At 50.9% G+C, this 7,568-nt stretch overlaps 1 pseudogene; it reads left to right on the plus strand.

Annotated features, from left to right (window-relative positions):
* Positions 1-1,493: 1,493 nt before the first annotated feature.
* Positions 1,494-5,697, plus strand: LOC133910288 (peptide-N4-(N-acetyl-beta-glucosaminyl)asparagine amidase A-like; annotated as a pseudogene).
* The last annotated feature ends 1,871 nt before the right edge of the window (positions 5,698-7,568 follow it).

The following is a 7,568-nucleotide window of genomic DNA, read 5'->3' on the forward strand; positions in this document are numbered from 1 at the left end:
GGATAGATGATATTTTGGAGTGCGTCATCCGGTAGGGTTGGAAAACGATAAATAACCCGATAAAAGTCGCCATTGCATAGGCTCTGACTAAAGTGCGAGTGCGCACTAAACTGTAGTATATTACAGGCGCACCATCCCAATCAACAGAGAGTGTGAACGCAAAGCAAAGCAAAGCAAAGCAGAAGTTGCAACTTGCCAGTCAGTCAAGAACCACTTCAGATACTGGGGCCACCGTGGACAGGTAAAATACAAACACTTCATCTAATAGTACTAGTGTAGGACCTACATTTCAGCCATTCAGAATATATATAGTTGGCTTCTGGGAAACAATGACCTTGGAGATATTTCGAACATGCGATCCTTCCCCAGTAAACCTTGTACTCCCTCGGTTTTAGATTACTTATCACTTTTCTACTGTAGCAATTTTGATTAAGCCTTTTTCTAAAAAGTATTTATAGTACTTGAAAATATATAATAATAGTAAAGTTTATTTCATGATAAATCTAATAATATAAAAAGTTTAAGTATTTATAATTTTTTTTAAAAATGCACGGTTAAATTTGCTACAGTAAAAATATTGATGAGTAGACCGAAACGGATGTAGTATATACTTATTGAATATTAGCGTGCCTTGGGGCACACTATTAGATAAGGAAGAGAGACCATGTAAAAAGATCCAAGTATGAAACAAATTTGGGAGATAAGTGATGCTTGATAGGATACGAGATCTTAGTCGTTCAGTACAAACTGTACAAATTACACAAAGACCATAACAGATTCGCTAAATACCATATGACATCCAGTTGTTCATCAGAGACCAACATTATATATTGCAAACAGAGCATTTGTCTTTTTTTAGGGGGGTGGAGATATTGACTATTTACAACACAATAACGAGAGTTACGTTGCATTGAGCTACTACCATTGGTAGGCGATTGTTCAATCTGAGGTAAAAAAACCTGGTAAATAGACTGAGAAATGACCCTGCAAAAAAAAAACCTATCTATAAACTCATTGACTCTAGGAACGTGAGGATTACCATCGACAGGCTCTGTTTTCAGTCAGCGATTGTTCACCTGCAAATTGGAGCAAGTATCAATAACGGATTGCACGCAATTAGATAACATGGTACTGACAGGATTGTACCTTTATAAGATTTTATTAGCATGCCAACAAAAATAACAAAAACTGGTTCATCCTGGCTGGTTAAACATATTATTACCATGTAAACATTAGTTCAGCCAGCCACAATATCTTGCATCAGTTGTACTAATCTGTGGCATTTAACAGTCCATACCTATGTATCTACAAAGTTAAAACTCGCAATCCAATCTTGCTTAAATCGATTAACAACATCATTAGGCCCTATGTAACTTAAGTAATGATTCGCAATCCATGTGTCGCTGTATGACTTGCAATTCAATTTATCTTCAGGGAATGAAGTCATTGCATGGTCGCTGCAGAAGGAACGCTCTACTTCACTTCTACTCCACAACTTTTTAAATCCCGCCCGAAGAAGCGCGCCAAGCACAAGCCCACTCTCCCTCTTCTACTCTCAAGTGTAAACCATGGCCGACTCCAGCGTGCGCGGCCTCCTTATCCTCGTCGTCCTCCTCGTCACTTCCCTTCCAATGTCCATTGCTTCACCTCACAAGCTCCGTCTCTCCGCCTCCGACGTCGCCACGCTCGAAGCGGCTGCGCCGCCTTCGTCAGATCAGCCGACCACCTTCTTCGAGGTCGATCGGCCGCACCGGCCACCGCCGCGTAGCTTCGGCCCGTGCTCCACGCTCCTTCTCTCCCACTCCTTCGCGTTCACCTACACCAAACCCCCGGTCACAGCGACCTACTCCCCGCCCCCATGCCTCGCCGCCGCGGGCGGACGTGCCTCGGTGATCTCCCTTGCCGTTCTCGAGTGGCGCGCCACCTGCCGAGGCGTCCAGTACGACCGCATCTTCGGCGTCTGGCTTGGCGGCGCCGAGCTCCTTCGCAGCTGCACCGCCGAGCCTCGGCCGGACGGCGTCGTCTGGTCCGTCTCAAAGGACGTCACCAAGTACGCGTCGCTCCTCGCCGCCCGCAACTCCACCCTCGCCGTGTACCTCGGCAACCTCGTCAACGACCAGTACACCGGCATCTACCACGCCAACCTGACGCTCCACCTCTACTTCCTCCACCCGCCGCCGCCGCAGCAGCCTGGACTGGGGCCCGCAGATGTCATCGTTCCGATCTCACGGAGCCTGCCTTTGAACGACGGACTGTGGTTCCAGATCAACAACGGCTTCGATGTCGGATCCGCGAGCCTCGCCGTGCCGACCAACACGTACCGAGCCGTTCTTGAGGTGTACCTCTCCTACCACTCCGCGGACGAGTTCTGGTACACGAACACACCCGACGGCAACGGCCCGTTCCGCGAGGTCACCGTTCGGATCGACGAGGACCTCGTCGGCGCCGTGTGGCCGTTCCCCGTGGTCTACACCGGCGGCATCAACCCCCTACTCTGGCGGCCGATCACCGGCATCGGCTCGTTCAACCTCCCGTCCTACGACATCGAGCTCACGGCTTTCTTGGGCAAGCTGTTGGACGGCGAGGAGCACGAGTTCGCGTTCGCGGTGACCAATGCCCAGAACGTGTGGTTCGTCGACGCCAACCTTCACCTCTGGCTGGACCCTAGAAGCACGGCGACGACGGCGAGCGTCGTCAGCTACGACGCGCCGCCGCTGGACACGACCATTGCGTTCTTGCCCGAGGGCCCCGGCAACGAGTTCTACTACACGACGGCGTTCCGGCACATCTCTGCCTCGGGGTGGGTGCAGACGTCGTCATACGGCAAGATCACAGCGACGTGGACGCAGAGGCTCAGCTACGAGAACACGAACGATATCCATGGCAGCAGCGGGCAGGTGGTCAACCAGACCACCTTCGCGTACTGCGGCGTCCACGTCGCCGACGTCGCCGGCATGCTGTACTCGCAGGAGGCGCAGCAGAGCTTCCGGCTTTACATGTTCGTGGGCGTGGTGAACCAGACCTCCAACAGCTCGTACACCGTGGCGAGGAACGTGCAGCTGGGGTTCGGCGAGGAGAGGGTTGCCGCCGGTCGGGCGGGGTTCTGGTCCCGGTCGCTGAGCAACGCGCAGGACTGCGCCATGAACGTGGACATGGAGGACGAGGACGCCGTCGGCATGTCGTGGGGCACTCGTCAGACGTACAAGTACGAGGCGACCGACGCGTGCTACTTCCGGAACGTGACCAGCCATGGCTACGCCGTGGTGTCCGACCACTCCGACGAGGCCTGCGTGAAGGGGCCACGTGCCGGCGGCGTTGCGGAGTTAGCGGCGGCTGCGTGTGCGTGAGCGGCGCGGCTGAGCACCTGAGGAGCTATTCGGCAATGGTTAATTTCTGGTGCTTCTTCTCCCATTGCTGCTTGACCCAAAGACCGGGCTAAGGAAGATCCGTACATGTGTGTATTAGTTTACTTTTACAAAGATGAACAAAATGTAATCACCATGAGATGGATCCGTTGCAATAAAGAAAGCCTATTTGTTGCAAATAAAAGTGTCAGTTCGCTGCTCCAATGTAAGCAATCTATTTTTGTTAACCTTTATCTGTCCTAGTAACATGCAATGCAAGCTTAATTACCTGAATGAGTGTATACTAGCCCAACACAACGAAGAGCGAATGATCATCTGGTCAGGAGCAGTCCCTTGGCATAGTTGCATCATTTGCATGCTCCTGTCCCGTACTATCTCAGGGCAATAAGCAACACCATGCTCCGGTGGCGCCGACAGTCCGTCGCTGCTGGGGCCATCGGTGGCTGGAGGCTGGAGCCGATATGGCTGGGCTCGTCAGGAACTCTCTTTTTTAAGAGAAGCTTGTCAGGAACTTGAACGTTCAGCAGTGGTGGTTGGTGGCAAACGCGCAGCAAGCTACAAAAGAAAAGCTATACTGGTACTCGTTCGAGTTGAGACTTGAGGTTTGGCATCCAAAGAGGAGAATGGAAAGGACAAAAAGTACACAATCACGGTACTCATCCTAATACTATATCGCTATATCCAGCGGTTTGCTGCCAGTGCCATGCAGAGACAAGGTCCCGTGCCACAGCTTGTTGCAGCATGCCAAGCAACTCGCTTCGTAGGTGTGCCATCCTAATCAGCTGCAGATTAACTCTCCTATCCTATTCGACTCTTTTTTGGTCTTCGAAGCCTGAATTGTCAGGCTTTGGACTAGGGGCTCCATTGGGAGATGCTCCTTGAGCTGATGTATAATCACCGTTTCCCCGGTGGTAGTTTGAATCCATGGAAGACTTTTGAGGTTCCTGCTCTTCCTTGCAATCCAGATAGTAAGAGAGACCATAGTATTTCTGAAGAGCGGGTGTGATATCGCTGCCGTGGTGTTAATGGAGCTACGAAATATCATCGACATTGTCCTGGTGGTCCAGCAAAGAATGCTCTGCTTCACCACTGCTCCCTAAAGTTTTAAGCCGAACTCCGAAGCTGCCCTGGCGCGCGCGACATACACGCGGCAAAGGCAGCATTGCCTTCCCTCTGATCTGAACTATGGCCATATCCTAACTTCACCTTGCCGTCCTCCTCTGTCTCGTCCCAGCCACCGTCGCTTCACCTCGGAATCTACGCAAATCTACTGCCGACATGGCCGCGTTCGACGCGGCCGCACCGTCTCCGGTCAATGCGCCACCGACTACCTTCTTTGAGGTGGACCGGCCGCTTCGCCCGCCACCGGGCAGCGCCGGCCCATGCTCCAGCCTCCTCCTCTCCGACTCCTTCGGGTTCACCTTCACCAAGCTCCCCGCCACGGCTGCGTACTCCCCGCCTCGGTGCCTCGTCGCCGCGGGCGGCACCGCAGCGGCAATCTCCCTTGCCGTCCTCGAGTGGCGCGCCACCTTCCGCGGCCGCCAGTTCGACAGAATCTTTGGTGTCTGGCTCGGTGGCGCCGAGCCGCGGCCCAACGGCATCGTCTGGTCCATCTCCAAGGACATCACCAAAGTACGCGTCCCTCCTCGCCGCCGGCAACTCCACCCTCGCCGTTTACCTCGGCAACCTCGTCAACAACCAGTATACCGGCGTGCACTATGCCAACGTGACGCTCCACCTCTACTTCCGCCCCTCGCCGAGGAGGCCGCCATCGGCCATGTCTCCCGCTGATCTCATCGTCCCCATGTCAAGAGGCCTGCCTTTGAACGACGGGCTGTGGCACCAGATCCAGAACGCCACCGACGTCGAGTCCACGAGCGTCACGTTGCCACCCAACGCCTACCGCGCGGTTCTTGAAGTTTACGTCTCGTTCCACGGGGACGAGGAGTTTTGGTACATGAACACGCCAGTCGCCGGCAACGGCCCGTTCCGCGAGGTCACCGTTCGTGTGGACGGGGTCCTCGCCGGCGCTGTGTGGCCAACGGGTGCTACTTCAGGAACGTGACCAGTAGTGGTTACAGCATCGTGTCGGACCAGTCCTGCCGGCGGTGGCGCGATCGTGGCGGCACTGCCGGGCGCCGGCGGCGGGAAGATAGGACATGGCTGAGCCTGAGCTGGTCAAACATGTCGAGATCTCCACTTACTACTGGGATACGATGTGCCCAACGAAACGTACCCTTTATCTTCCTTTTTTACTTGTTCCATACGTGCAGTTCTGGTCCAAGTAACGCAGGCAGAGCCATAATAATCTTCGCCATGTTGAAAACTTCAAGCTCCTCTCAAAGAAAGAAATGTTGAAAACTTGAAGCGATTCACTATTTGAACTGAGACCGAAATGCAGTGCAACGAGTTATCATACATGTTTTCGACTGTCAGTTCAAGTGATGGTAGTAAAAGTTGTACTTAAAATCACAACAAACATGTAAAGACATGGCCCAAAAAAGTATTACCGCACCTATATGTAATCCTTGTACGGAAGTGCACCCCTTGGGTCCACGGGAAATGCAACTCTGCGTTCACTTACGTAAGCACGGCCTATCTATGCGTTTATCACTTTTCAGATACTTATCTATTCGTTGATTCTATTATATATCTTATAATTTTTTTACCTACTCAATATGAATTACAATGTAAATGAACGGTTCGATGTTTTAGTGAAATTTTCATGTTCGTTCATCAGCATTGCACCCAGAATCAAGAAAGCGGTCTTGCTTCCTTGGACTGGAGACTTGCATGACATCCAACAATCGATCAAGAGTAGATAGAATCAAAAGGTCACACCTCACGGCCCTCATCCTGGTGGGGCAATGAACTAATTGTCATCGTTAATAATGGCATGTTCTGAAATACCATCCTACCAAAAAACTCCAATAAATTACCACCCGGGTCCATTGGAATGTTGATACTTTGCCACTTTCGCCGACGTGGCAGCATCTTTGAGGAATATTCCTCTGGATACGAGGGCAAATTGACTGAAATGCCCTTCTTCTTTTTCTTCTCCCTTCCCCTTCTTCTGACCAGCACAACACAGAGCATGATGGCGTTGATGCCACCAACCAAGGCGACCGTACCATGGAAAGCAGGGTACGACCCGTTGAAGCTGTTGAAGGAGATGTTCACTACCTCGATCGCCCAGAAGCCTTAGCCGCTCGCCAGGAACTGGCTTGCGCTGAAGTCGAGCACCTGCAACCCCGAGAGTCAACTGAGCTCTGCCAGCAGCAGACCACACAGCGAGCTCTGGGAGAGGTTTAGCGTCGCAAGGCCATCGAGGGAGGCGATCAAGGAGGAGATGACGCCATGTAGGCTCTTGTTAGAGAGATCCAACCCGACCACCCTCCCAAGATGATAGGCGACGCCAGTCCAGGAATAATAGGCGACGGCGGCGGTGGAACACCACCCGACAAGCCCCTCGCCCTTTGTGTCCAAGCCATTGGAGAAGGCAAGAAGTGCCTCCAGGTTGGTGGGGTGCCACATATGGTTCAGGGACTGGCCGCCATGGACGTGGAGCAGAATGGAGACGAGAAAGAAATGGAATAGGAATATCTAGTGGAATCCTCCCATCTCTAGTGAGAGGCGGCGGCGGGATACGAATAGGAGCTTCTTTTCCTGTTGGGCATGAACGATGGTGTAACACCCTGATTTTTAGATTTCTCAAATTTCTAAAATTTTCCAAGAGTATTGAATAGCTTCACCAGTAGTATAGGTTTAAAAGCTATTTTCTTAATCAATCAATCAATATAGGTTATTATTTTATGTGCATTGCATGCTGAGTTTTGTTAGGAGCTAGGTAAATGCATTAGAGTTCTTTTTTGTTTTCTTTCTCTTTGGTTTTTTGAGTGAAAAAGATTTTGAAAAGGTTTTTACAAAACTCAGTAGTGAATAAGTTAAGGATCTTAATGGTTGGAAATCAAAATCTTTGAATTCATCATCTATTCAATCCTTGATCATACTTGATCCTTCTCCAGGTCAATTCAAATCTTATCAAATTCTTGTTTAAAGCTAATCTCTCTTTTTTCTCAAATTCTACTCAAATCCAAATTCAAATTCCTCATCCACTCCTATTCTTGTTCAACCGAATCTTTTGGTTTCTCTCAGATTCATTCCGAACACAATTCAAATTCAAATCCTATTCAAATTTCTCCG

This window comes from Phragmites australis, chromosome 2, assembly GCF_958298935.1.
Source record: "Phragmites australis chromosome 2, lpPhrAust1.1, whole genome shotgun sequence".
Lineage (NCBI taxonomy): Eukaryota > Viridiplantae > Streptophyta > Magnoliopsida > Poales > Poaceae > Phragmites > Phragmites australis.